Genomic DNA, 13,003 nt, shown 5'->3' on the forward strand with positions numbered 1-13,003 from the left:
TTCCTTTCCCTGAGTTGTCTGATCTCTTCACAGAGTCGTCTTCTCTCTTGCCTCAGTTCTTCGTTCTGTTGCCTGAGGCGTGTGATCACTTGCCCAAGTTCCATGTATTCTCGAGTGACTTGTGCGTTGTCTCTATTGAGTTGAATGATCTCTTGCCTGTGATGTCTGTTTTCTTCCGTGAGGCGTGTGATCACTTGCCCAAGTTCTATGTTTTCTCGAGTGACTTGTGCGCTTTCTTGATTGATTTGAATGATCTCTTGGCTGTGATGTCTGTTTTCTTCCGTGAGGCGTGTGATCACTTGCCCAAGTTCTATGTTTTCTCGAGTGACTTGTGCGTTGTCTCTATTGAGTTGAATGATCTCTTGGCTGTGATGTCTGTTTTCTTCCGTGAGGCGTGTGATCACTTGCCCAAGTTCTATGTTTTCTCGATTGACTTGTGCGCTTTCTTGATTGATTTGAATGATCTCTTGCCTGTGATGTCTGTTTTCTTCCGTGAGGCGTGTGTTTAATGCAGCGATGTCTAAGTTTTGACTAACAACAATTTGTAGAATTTCAACTGCCGTACGCTGCACTGGGTCTGACTGATCTCTGCTTCCAGATGGATTATTCGACGTTCCCTGTGACATTTCTTTGGAGGTTTAAAGCTCAAAAAAGTTAAATCTCTGAATGATTTAAATGCAAAGGTCAGCTTTGTCTAAGGTCAGCTTTGTCTAAAACAACTGGCTCTTTCTGATGTAAACTGTTAACGACCTCCTCTATTTATAGACTTGGTGGGTGTGGCAGAGAATGTGATGTCCCTGTGACATCACGATGATCCTTTGATCTTCTCAAAGGATCATTGTGATGTCACCGTGACGTCACAATGATCGTTCGAGAAGATCAAAGGATCAAAGGAGCGCTGTGGATCATTCTGAGCATGCTCAGATCAATGAACGGTCATTGTGACGTCATTGTGACGTCACGGCGACATCACATTCTCTGCTACACTCACTAAGTCCTTAAATAGAGGAGGTCCTTTAACAGTTTAGACAAAGCTGACCTTTGCATTTAAATCATTCAGAGATTTAACTTTTTTGACACTTTTGAGCTTTAAACCTTTAAAGAAATGTCACAGGGAAACGGTGATCAGTCAGATCGACTGCAGCGTACGACAGAGGAACTCAGGGAAGAACACATACAACTCAGTGAAACGTGCATAGAATTCAGTCAATATATCGGACAAGTCAGTGGAGAAAACACACAACTCAGTGAAAACTACATACAACTCTATCAAGAAAACGCACAACTCGGGCAAGGAAACGCACAATTGAGGCAAGAGATGGCAGAACTCAGACAAACTGTGGAAAATCTTCAGCGCCCAGCGGTACATGAACAAGAGACAACAGAAAGAGAATCGCCTGGTTCGTGGGGTCTAAACCTACTTAAAGTAGGTTTAACTGCTGCCGGATGTGTCATTGCTCTTCCTGCAGCTTTCTGGGTCGCCTCTAAGATTTTCGGCTGAAGCGAATGTCCCGCTCTGTGGGGTCGTGATTATTGTCATCATGTACTCATATATGTAAGCATTGAGCCAAATGTAATAATTCTAACATATTAAACAAACAATATTTGTCTCTTATGTATAATACATCTGTAGATACACTGTCACAGATACTTGTCTTTGAGTGAAGATTTAAGGTGATAGGAAATATAAATAACTGCAACTTGAATCTCTGACCCAGAGTTCAAGCTCACTGCTGTAATATATATATATATATATCATAATAATCTGACAATACATATAATATTGGCCATATTATATTTACATTACCACAGTGAGATGACTTCAGTCTCATGAACAACATCAGCTAATTGTTATTTACTAGCTAATCTTAAATGACTGTTCAGCACAGAAATGAAGCCCAACAATCATGTTTACAGTCCTTTGGTCTCAGATGAACAAAATATGTTCTCCTTCATTTCTGTCACACAAAGCTGTATGACACGTTTCTCGCGGTTAGTATCATGGTTGCTAGGCAACCTGAACAGCGCGACGAAGGCTAGACCGTCCCATTTCACAAGCCTCTCACTTCCGCACTTCTCGTACTTATAGTACGCGCCGTACGTAGTACGCGTGCGGTCGCTGGATTGGGACACAGCCTGGGCCTGCCAGAGTCAGAAATGAGGATAAAACAGGAAGTTTGACAGCAGTGAGTTCCTGCAGCGACCTCTCGTTTCTCTCCTCAGTGCTGCATGTTCGTGAACGTGAGCCCGGACGCGAAGGAAACTCTGCTGCAGTTCGGCTCCACCATACGGCAGGTGTCGCTCGGCAACGCGACGCAGAAAAACAACAGAAACGCCAAGTAGGACAGATGTTTCAGGCACGAGAAGTCCCTGGACTTTTTGAGGGGACAACAATAATAATAACAATGTGCAGTAAAACATACACTCATTCTTTTCATTTATTAGGTTCCTGTGTCGTGTTGTTTGTGTTGGCAGTGAGTTGGAGGGCGGGGTGGGGTGGGCTGCTTTTAACCAGGTAATAATAATAATAATAATAATAATAATAATAATGGATACTTTATTGATCCCCATGGGGAAATTACTTGTTTTTCTCTGCATTTGACCCATTCACTCAGTGAAGCAGTGGGCAGCCCACTAAGCAGGCGCCCGGGGAGCAGTGTGTAGGGACGGTACCTTGCTCAGGGGTACCTCAGGGTAGCCGTTAAGTGGATTCGAACCGCCGACCTTCCGATCATGGGGCGACCACTTTACCTACTGAGCTATCCCTGCCACTTTGTGCTACATTTGTGTATGAAAAGTGCTTTATAAATAAAGGTTGATTGATTGTGCGTAGTGCCGACGCGGGACAGTTTCCAATTGTGTAGTGCTGTTGTTCCTAGTGTGACTCTGCAATGACAATAAAGAGTCTCTCGTCTTCTCTTGACGATGAGCTGCTCGTCCACCACAGCACTGAATCCAGCTCAGTTACAAGTTACAAAAGAAAATCATTTTTACTCGAGTACTGAAATTCATACTCAAGAAAACGCATGTTTCAGCTTCATTGCACGAGGCAGAGCAATTACGTTTCAGCGGACATCATGGCGTCCGCGTGTCCTGCTGTGGAGAGGACTCTTCTTTTAAACCTTCTTATCTCTACTAAGTAGAGACGTACAGGAAATAGTTGAGAGGGAAAGGGCCGGACTCAAACCCGTGCGGCTGCGTTCCAGCCATGTGGGATGTGGTCACCATGAGCTGAGCTCAGCCGACGTCAGAGACGACTTTGAGTCAAACGTATGACACGTGTCCGTCTGTGGTCCTAGCTGCTGCCTCCTCGCTCCTTCAGCAGCTGCTTGAGGACTCTCAGGTTAGAGATGTCCTCCGCGATGACCGGGATCTCCTCGCCGCGATGCTCCTCGCCACCGTCGCCTTCCTCGCTGTCAGAGAGCGTGCACAGGAGAGCGTCGTTCTCGTACGTGGGGAAGTAATACCTGCGGAGCGAGACGAAGTTTAGTGCTCAGGCTCAAATTAGTCCCAACTTAAAAAAGGACGCCATTTTCATCAGCTGATAAAAATACTCCAAATGAAGTGTAAACATCTGTGGCGTTGACCACGTTCATCAGCAGCTGGACGCCAGCTTTAAAGCCCGCGCTCTCATTGGTCAATTCTGCAGGCGCTTCGTTAAACCTACTGCGGCTGGTCCCAGGCGGACATCTCTGGCAGTTTCATCACGTGACCTTCAGCCGCGATGTGACGCAGGGCGTCCGCCCGGCAGTCGAACATCCGCGTGCAGCCGTAGCAGCGGCTCTGATGGATCTGCCGCCGGATGAAGTTCACCAGTTTGACCTGCTGGTAGAACTTGAGGTCTGAGGGAGGACAGAACATTAGAAACACTCAGAAGGAAGAAATAGAAGGAAACTGCGCTCGAATGACCACGGAGATTTCACTCACCGAGCTCGGTCTTAAGGAGGTCGAAGCCGTGAGCCTCCTGCAAAACAATCACGAAACAGAAAGACGTCAGGGTGACGCAACGCCGCGACGCTGGTTACAGACTTCATAAATAACAAAACCAGAAAGCAGAGAGAAACTTTTCTGCCTCTCAGGTAAACTCGTCACTCGTGAGCAGAAACTTAGAGTCACGTTTGGGAAACTGGTTCTAACTTTAAACCATCAGAACGTTTAATCAACGACAAAATCTGACTGCAGTCGACGTCCAATCCTAGATTTGATTTATTGTTCACGAGTGTTAAGTCTAATTGTTGAATGTTGTCATTGTGTTTCTTAAATTTGTACGGTCTGAGTTCAACCTATAGGATCAAGACGTTCCTTTGTCTCTGACCTCTCCAGCCACTCTGTGCTGGGGGAGCTTTTATTGCAGATGCATCCTGACAGATCTGTTTCTTCTGTTGTAAGCTTCCTGCTTTTATGATCCTTTTGGTCAGCAGGAGGTCTCACACACACACACACACTTGTTAAAGTTTTGACAATCATGTATTTATTTGGAACCTTTTCAAAATAAAAGGCTCTTCAGCTTCGGTCCATCTGTGTGTGAGGGCACTTTTTGAGTAAAATCCATGTTTTGTGCTTACGATGGATTCATGCGTTTGCAGAGACCTCAGGAAGCAGATCGTTTCCTGTTAGTGTGCACTGTCTCCGTTCTCCCAGAATGCTTTGCAGAATCGTTTCAGGGATGAAAAGCAGAAAACGATATTTTCCTTCTCTGAAACTTCTACGTTCCCGTACCTTCATATGCGCGTAGATCTGCTCCAACGTCTCCGATTGGTGATCACAGAACAGACACACTGCAGAGACCGGATGAGCCTGCCAGTCCGACCAATCACTGCGGACGATACGGAGATGAAACGAGCTGAAGACTGAAAGCATTCACACAGGATCAGAGGAGGAGTAGGAAGTGGACTTGATTTAAACTTTTGTATCCAGGCTGACGCAATAAATGAGAATATTCTCAGGAGGGACAACCCAAGGTTCAGTATCTGGGATCGAGCCGGGGATCAAACCTCCAACCTTTCGCTGCACCTCCTGATCCACAGCTACCCCGAGCTCACAGCACCTGGTTCAGCACCTGGTTAGCGCTGGAGATCAAGCGTGCTCAGACTGGTGATGTCGTGTTGGTTTAAAATAAACGTTACACCCAGTAACTGCACCATCTGGTGGTAAAAAACTGGTATTACATGCAAGTGCAGCCCGGCCCGGTTTTTGCCTTTAACACGACACAGAGCAGTGTGTATGACATGCATCAGGACACTTTAGTTAATGCCGTCCTCACAGAGCTACATGAGGATACTTACTCATCCTCATCATCCGCCAGCTCACGGTCATCTTCGCTTTGCAGCTCCTCCCACGTTTTTCCCAGTTCCTGACAGGACAGGAGGGACGCTTTAAAATCGGAACAATACATTCAGGTCGTGCGTTTGCTTCTACAGAACTGCTTCGTTTATCCTGACGTGGAAGCGTGTGGCGAGTGTGTCGCTGGGCTTTACCAGGTAGTTGATGACGTAGAAGCGGTCGTACTCGTGGTTTTTGGCGCTGATGCGGCGGTGAGCTTTTTTCCTTCAGCGTGGTTTTATCTCGAAACGTTTTCTCGCAGTACAGACACTGCAGACTGAAGCGAGGGGAGCAAAATGAAAAGGCGCGCGAAACAAAACTTAACGCTGTGAATAAAAAGCAAACCTGTCCAGTTTGTCCTGCAGCGTGTCGAGGAACTCGCTGCAGTAGACGATGTTGTCCGGCAGTCCGATGCTGAAGGAATGCTCTCTGGCCATGTGGTTCAGCAGAGACCACCTGGAAACAGCACGTGGAGCCATTTTTAATAAACAACAGAAAACATCAGCTGACATCATCACTGTTAGCACTGCGCTGCAGTCCTTTGGGCTTCGTCCAGAAGTTCCCATTTGGACAAGACTTCAAGATCCATGCAGCGTGCCCATAGTGGCAGACAGAGGGAAGCAGCCTCCCTCGCCATGGGCCGCTGCATGTCCAAATGTGAGGAGACCCGGAGCGGACGCGGGTTATGTCTCTCGGCGTCCTCCCACAAGGAGCTGGAGGTGGTGGCTGTGCAGAGGGAGGCCGAGCATCTGCGAACCAACACAGTGACTGAAAATGGATGGATGGAAGCTTAACTGGAGGTAAAGACACAGATCCACACAAGAACTGTGGTAAACACCAGTGAGAAGCCAGTCACACCTTCATGCCATTCATGAACCAGCACACACCTGCACAGGTCTGAGACCTGACCCTTAGCAGGAGAGGAAGAAGGATGAGGAGCTGCACTGGTCTCAGATCAGCTTCTTGGTTCAGGCTCAGACATGTCACTGAATGATGTTTATGGAATTATGCATCAAAGCAGCTTTTTGGGGGTTGGATCATAAGAGATGACTACAGGAAGCAAAGAAGCTTTTAGTCACATGATTTCAGGAAGCTCTACCTTCTGTCTGCTTTAATCTAACACACGTGAGGTTTCCAGGACTGATGGGAATCCTGCGGCGCTTTACCTGTTTCCCGTGAACTCTTCGCTGCAGAACATGCAGAGACGATGGAAGCTGCTGTCGTCTCGCTCCTTCGGCTGCTGCTCCAGGACCTCCTCCTGTGGGAGCACAGAAGAAGAGCTCAGAGGAATTCTTCAGAAAACTACCTCAGAGTGCTCAGATATTTAAAGTGCAGAGGTTACAACGACACAAAGCGTGTCAAATCATCACTCAAATCTGCAATTTTTCTGATTTTGCCTGATTTTCAGACTTTGCCTCAAAATAAAGTTTAAAAGAAACGAAACTTTCAGCAGCACAAGATTCACTCAGGATGCTCCGAGTCTCACGTCTCCTCACCAGTCGTTTCTGCTGCAGCTTCTCTCGGAGGACTCTGTCTTCTGGAAGGACGTCACACAGCAGGAAGTAGTCCTCCTGCTCCTCTGTCAGGTCAGCGAGGAAGAAGAGTTTTTAATGAGTCATTAATCAGAGCTGGAGGAAGTGTACGTGGTTCACTTTGAAAGGTCAGGTCCTCTGTGGGTTTGAGTGAACTCACCGACTGGGCCCGTGGAGTTGGTTTTGATGACGCTGCAGAAATCTGTGAGCGGCTGCTCGAGGAATCTGCCCTTCCAGTACAGCAAGTACCTGATGGAGGAAACTCCTCAGTAAAACCGACTCACAGCCAGGTTTACCGGCGCACAGAAACACTTCGTCACGGTTCATAAAGGCAGCACACTAACAGGCGTGGACATGCTGGACTTGTTGTATATATGTATACTTGTAAGGTAAGGGTTTCCCCCCATCACCCCAAATAATTACAGGAAGTCTTTGGTGAAATGATCGAGTTCCAAATGCTAAAAACATCCAAACGTGTTCCCGAGAGTTAAACGAGTGAGCCGGAGCATGTGTGGCTCGTACTTTGGGACGTCTGCCATGAGTTTGACGTCGGCGATGACAAGCTTGTGCTCCATCAGCAGGTGTCTGAGGAGGACGTCTTTCTGCGGCGGTGGGACGGACTCAGAGCAGAACAGGCAGACCAGCGGCTCGGAGCCGGGACATTGAACACCGGGAGGGCTGGAGGTGTCAGCCGGCTGCTCAGGGAAACACAGCGGCTCCAGAATGCTGTCCTTACCTGAGAAAGCAGAAGAGAGACTACACTTTATATACCCCACACACACTCTACTCCAGCTCCACTGGAACGGTTCGCAGCCGAGTGTGAAGCAGCGGGAATGAGGATCAGCACCTCCAAATCTGAGGCCATGGTTCTCAGACGGAAAAGGGTGGAGTGCCCACTCCGGGTCGGGGATGAGTTCCTGCCCCAAGTGGAGGAGTTCAAGTATCTCGGGGTCTTGTTCGCGAGTGATGGGAGAAGGGAGCCGGAGATCGACAGACGGATTGGGGCTGCAGCTGCAGTAATGCAGACTAGGGCTGCCACGATTAGTCGACTAGTCACGATTATGTCGACTATTAAAATCGTCGACGACTAATTTAATAGTCGACGCATCGTTTGAAGCTTTGTAAGATCACAAAGGACGCAGGAATGAGTAGTAGGATTTAAGAGTGTAATAACGGACTGAAACAGAAGATGGCAGCACTGCATGTACAAGGATGCCAGCTGCCGTTAAACCCCGAAGAAGAAGCTGTGTCCCAGAATTCATAGCGCAGCTGTCAACAATGGCGGCAGCTAGGTAGTTTTAACTTTACTCTTACGTTTAACATATTTTCAGGCGAGAATGTAGCTGTGTAAACCTCAAATATCTGCTCAGTTTATCAAGACACCACATATTTTCAAAAGCGCTCCGACGTTTTCGGAGACGTCTGTTACCCACTAGCTCGTTAGCTAGGCGGGGGCAAGGCTAACTAGAGCCGTGAGAACACCGGACTCCCGGCAAATCATTTTCAAACCCACCGCCGTCTTTCGCTACTCAGGTTAAACATGATATATAAGTCACTTAGATAACTTAACAATGTTATTGTTTGGCTTTCTTTAGTATTTTATTTGTTCCTGAGTAAATCGGTTTGGCTGAGATTAAAGTTATAGTTTTTTGCACAGCTAAAACTGTCAAGCAGACAGCTGATTATCAGAAGTGTGAGACTCTGGAGAATATACTCCGGTGTCCTGTTATATTTTAGAAAGCAAGGAGTTTATTAAACTTCACCGAAACAATCTGCAAATTTCATTAAAAATTAATAAACTATCATCTTGTCTTTATTTTTAGTTAGCACAAACACTTCAAGCTGTAAGCTAATGATAGTTATATAAGACCAGATGCTGCCGGTGCAATAAGCAGTACGCTGTACGTCCAATGGATGATGATCTGATTAGTCGACTAATCGCAAAAATAATCGATGACTAGTCGACTATCAAAATAATCGTTTGTGGCAGCCCTAATGCAGACGCTGCACCGGTCCGTCGTGGTGAAGAGGGAGCTGAGTGTAAAAGCGAAGCTCTCAGTTTACCGGTCGATCTACGGCCCTACCCTCACCTATGGCCACGAGCTGTGGGTAGTGACCGAAAGAACGAGATCGCAGATACAAGCGGCAGAAATGAGCTTCCTCCGAAGGGTGGCTGGCCTCTCCCTTAGAGATCGGGTGAGAAGTTCGGCCATCCGGGAGGGGCTCAGAGTAGAGCAGCTGCTGCTCCACATGGAAAGGAGCCAGCTGAGGTGGTTCGGGCATCTGACAAGGATGCCCCCTGGGCGCCTCCTGGGTGAGGTGTTCCGGGCATGTCCTACCGGGAGGAGGCCCCGGGGCAGACCCAGGACACGCTGGAAAGACTATATCTCTCGGCTGGCCTGGGAACGCCTTGGTGTTCCCCCGGATAAGCTGGAGGAGGTGGCTGGGGAGAGGGAGGTCTGGGCCTCTTTGCTTAGGCTGCTGCCCCCGCGACCCGGCCTCGGATAAAGCGGACGAAGATGGATGGATGGATGGATGGACACTCTACTCCAGACCAGGTGAGTCAAAACCAAGCGGAAGCGAGAATGTACAGCCTGGCATGAAGAAGCATTTCCCTCTGATCTACAAAAATCTGTCTGTATACAATTATTTTCATCACCCGTGGGGACAAAACTATGATCTAAAAGTTAAAAAAAAATTAATGAATTAATTAAATAACTCATTAATCGAGCTCAGACTTTACACGCTGTTAAATCCTGAATAAACTTCGCAGCTGTCAGACTGAGGATACTGACTGAATATAGAGATTGCTGTATAATCAGAGTTAGCAGCCCAGCTATTTCCTAGCCTGCTAGCTTAGCCGGGCGGGTTCCCGCCTGCTTTTCTGATTTTTTTTAGCCTTTTTTCTGCTGATTGTGAATTCCCACAGACTCGGAGAGTCACCGACACCCAAAGCTTTGCACGCAGACCACCAGATATCAGCAATAAAGCCGCGGACACGTTTAAAAAGTCACACTTACCGTCACTCGGCTCGCTGGCGGCCATGTCTGGTGTCACGTGGTGCAAATAACACAAATCGAACCAATCGGAGGCCGTAAAATGCCAACGAAGCGCCTTCGCGGACCCCTGGTAAAATTAGAAAAGGTGCATTCAAGTGGTTAAAGGAAATATGAAAACTTACGTTTCGAAAGCTGAAGGTTAATTAATGTGAATGAAGTTGACTAACATGTAACATTGGACGTTGTTGCATATAGGTGCTGTGCTTTTTGGAAATCGAATTTCCCAGAGGAACCCACCCGAGGGATTAATAAAGTTCTATCTTATCTTATCTTATCTTATCTTATCTTATCTTATCTTATCTTATCTTATCTTATCTTATCTTATCTTATCTTTAGCAAAGAATATAAATCACATGAACACTCAGATCCTCCAGATATACCTGAGCGTGTTCTCTGAACATGAAAGTTTAGTGTTCATAAATCCCCATTTATTAACATTGCATTAGCATATGTTTCCTCTCCTCTATTACAAATTTTTAAATGAAACGTTATTTGTGAATGTGTACCATGTGTACAGGTGTAAGGTTCCTTAAAATAAAAGTCTGAAAATAACATTTGAGTTTCTGTACAGGGGGGGCACAAGAAGGCTGGATATGGTGCAAATTCTTAAATAAATGACCCAAGTTTTATACGTGAAGTCCGTTTTAAGGTGGAGTGGCTGCTGATGACACACAGCTCATCATCCAGCTTGGATTCGGGAATTCACTGGAAGCATGTTGTGGTCAAAGACCACTGGGGGGCACAAACAGCTCAGTGTTCATCCTGCAGTCTGACTCACTCTCAGGTTTGGTGCTGTTATTCTCAAAAAAACAAAAAAAACAAACTATAGATAAAAGCAATGACAGCAATACTGCATAAATTATAAACCTTTCTCCCTTTAAGCACAGAATGAAAATATGAAAACACACTGTCAGCTGTTTTTATTTTTAATATTGCAAATACATACATGATGTGATGTCATGCCATGGTGATAATCTCATATATGACATGTTATTATGACTCTGTAATCACCGAAAAGTGCTCAGAGTCAGTCTTTGTGACTGCAGTTTTTTAGTCCAGCATAAAAACCAAAGTATTTCACAAATACTTTGAACCAGTATATAAAAAAACATTTTGAGTTTTAAAAGTTCATGTTCACTGGCGCACACACTACCAGACACTCCTTCTCCATGCTTCATGGTGGGAACCATGCATGTAGAGACCATCGTTCACCTTTGTGGAACCAAAGATCTCAAATTTGGACTCATCACACCAAAGCACAGATGGTCTAATGTCCATTCCTTGTGTTTCTTGGCCCAAACTAATCTCTTCTGCTTGCTATTTGACCATAAAGGCCCGATTCACACAGTCTCCTCTGAACAGCTGATGTAGAGATGTGTCTGTTACTGGAGCTCTATGTGGCATTTATCTGGGCTCTGATCTGAGTAGCTGTTAACTTGTGATTTCTGAGGCTGGTGGATGAATGTATCCTCAGCAGTGTTGGGACTAACGCGTTATTAAGTAACGCGTTACAGTAACGTTATTATTGTGGTAACGAGCACGGTAACTAGTTATTATGCCAAAATCAGGAACGCGTTAGTCGTTACTGGGATTTAGATAGGGTCGTTACTCGTTACTTCGTGTGGTGGCTATCGCGGAGCTTCCACAGATTCAGTAACATTAGCAAGTGGTGGAGGCCAGCAGGTGGATGAAGGAAAAGGGGCGCAGAAGGAGCAGAGACCCGAGGCGGCCGCCGGTCCGAGTGTGAACTGAACTTCAGGTAAGAAGTTATGACCTGCAGTCTCTCTGGGTCAGATATGAACCAAGTTTAGGTGGAGTTTATTTTCGTTATTCTGACTTTTTCCGTACTGCGTGCTAGCTAGCATGACGGAGTTTCTATACAGCTGGGTGGTGCTATGATGTTACTGATGTTGAACTTTATTTTGTTCATAAGTTATTAGAGTTGCCAACCGTCCCGTCTGGTATTCGCGTTTCTTATTGAGCTGAAAAGGAACAGTTTGTCCCGTAATTCAGCTACAATGAAAAAGGCACAAAGCTGGAGTTATTCTGTCTTTACGCTGCACAGCTGCCTCTTCTTTCATTCTCCCCCCTCCCTCTCCCGTTTCTACTTCAATCATGAAACTGATCAATGATCAGCTGATCGGCTCTCTTGTTTGTTTATCGCCCACTTTGCGCCGAAAGAGGAAACCAGCGGATGTCGCGCTAAACAACAGCAGCACGTTTAAGCTTGATCAGCTGTTGTTAGAATTTATTTAACATTAATTTCTAGTATCAGCTGATGTTTGCTGGAGCCACAGCTGTAAAGCTGCTGGTCATGATATGGTTTGGTTATCTGGTGAGAGGGAAACATGAAGATGAAACCAGGAGATGTCCTTACTGAATCATCAGAGCTGTGATGGAGAAACAGGTTTACCTTTTAGGTGACATGAATGAGTTGAAGGGAAGTTATGAACTGTTTCTGAGAGACAAATAACACCAGGGTCCTTTTTTTAGGTAGCTGACAGCTGGTAACTGTGCAGGGGCGGGTCTAGCAAAGTGTTGCCAGGGGGCCAGGTAGGACATTAACAGGGAAAGGGGGGCACAAAGAAATACTTTTCTTTCTTATTCTCATTTTACTACATGCATTACTGACTATATTAATTTCTGTGTGGATAACACCGTACCTACCAGGACTGTACAGTGTTTCTCCAACAACAAACCTTGGATTACCCCAGAAATTAAAGCTGTCCTCAAGCAGAAGAGGAGGGCCTTCAAATCCAAAGACAAAGAGGAGTTGTAAAGGGTGCAGAGAGAGTTGAGGAGACTGATAAGGAATGGGAAGGATAGCTACAGGCAAAATATGGAGAACCAGCTTCAGCAAAACAACGTTGGTGAAGTCTGGAGAGGCCTCAGAACCATCTCAGGCCACAAACAGCAGAACTCTCTGCCTGGGAGGGACGTGAGGTGGGCAAATGAACTGAATCATTTCTTCAACAGATTTGACTCAGCCATGAGGCAGTCTCCAACATCGGCTGCAGACTCACCCACCCCCACTGCTGCTGTTCCACCTCAGACCCTTCACACCTCCTCTATTCACCCTGCTCACTCCTC

General features: G+C 46.2%; 1 pseudogene; it reads right to left on the minus strand.

Annotated features, from left to right (window-relative positions):
- Positions 1-2,542: 2,542 nt before the first annotated feature.
- Positions 2,543-9,899, minus strand: LOC145421592 (zinc finger protein 277-like; annotated as a pseudogene).
- Positions 9,900-13,003: the final 3,104 nt, after the last annotated feature.

Source organism: Astatotilapia calliptera, chromosome 17, assembly GCF_964374335.1.
Source record: "Astatotilapia calliptera chromosome 17, fAstCal68.1, whole genome shotgun sequence".
In the NCBI taxonomy this organism is placed as follows: domain Eukaryota; kingdom Metazoa; phylum Chordata; class Actinopteri; order Cichliformes; family Cichlidae; genus Astatotilapia; species Astatotilapia calliptera.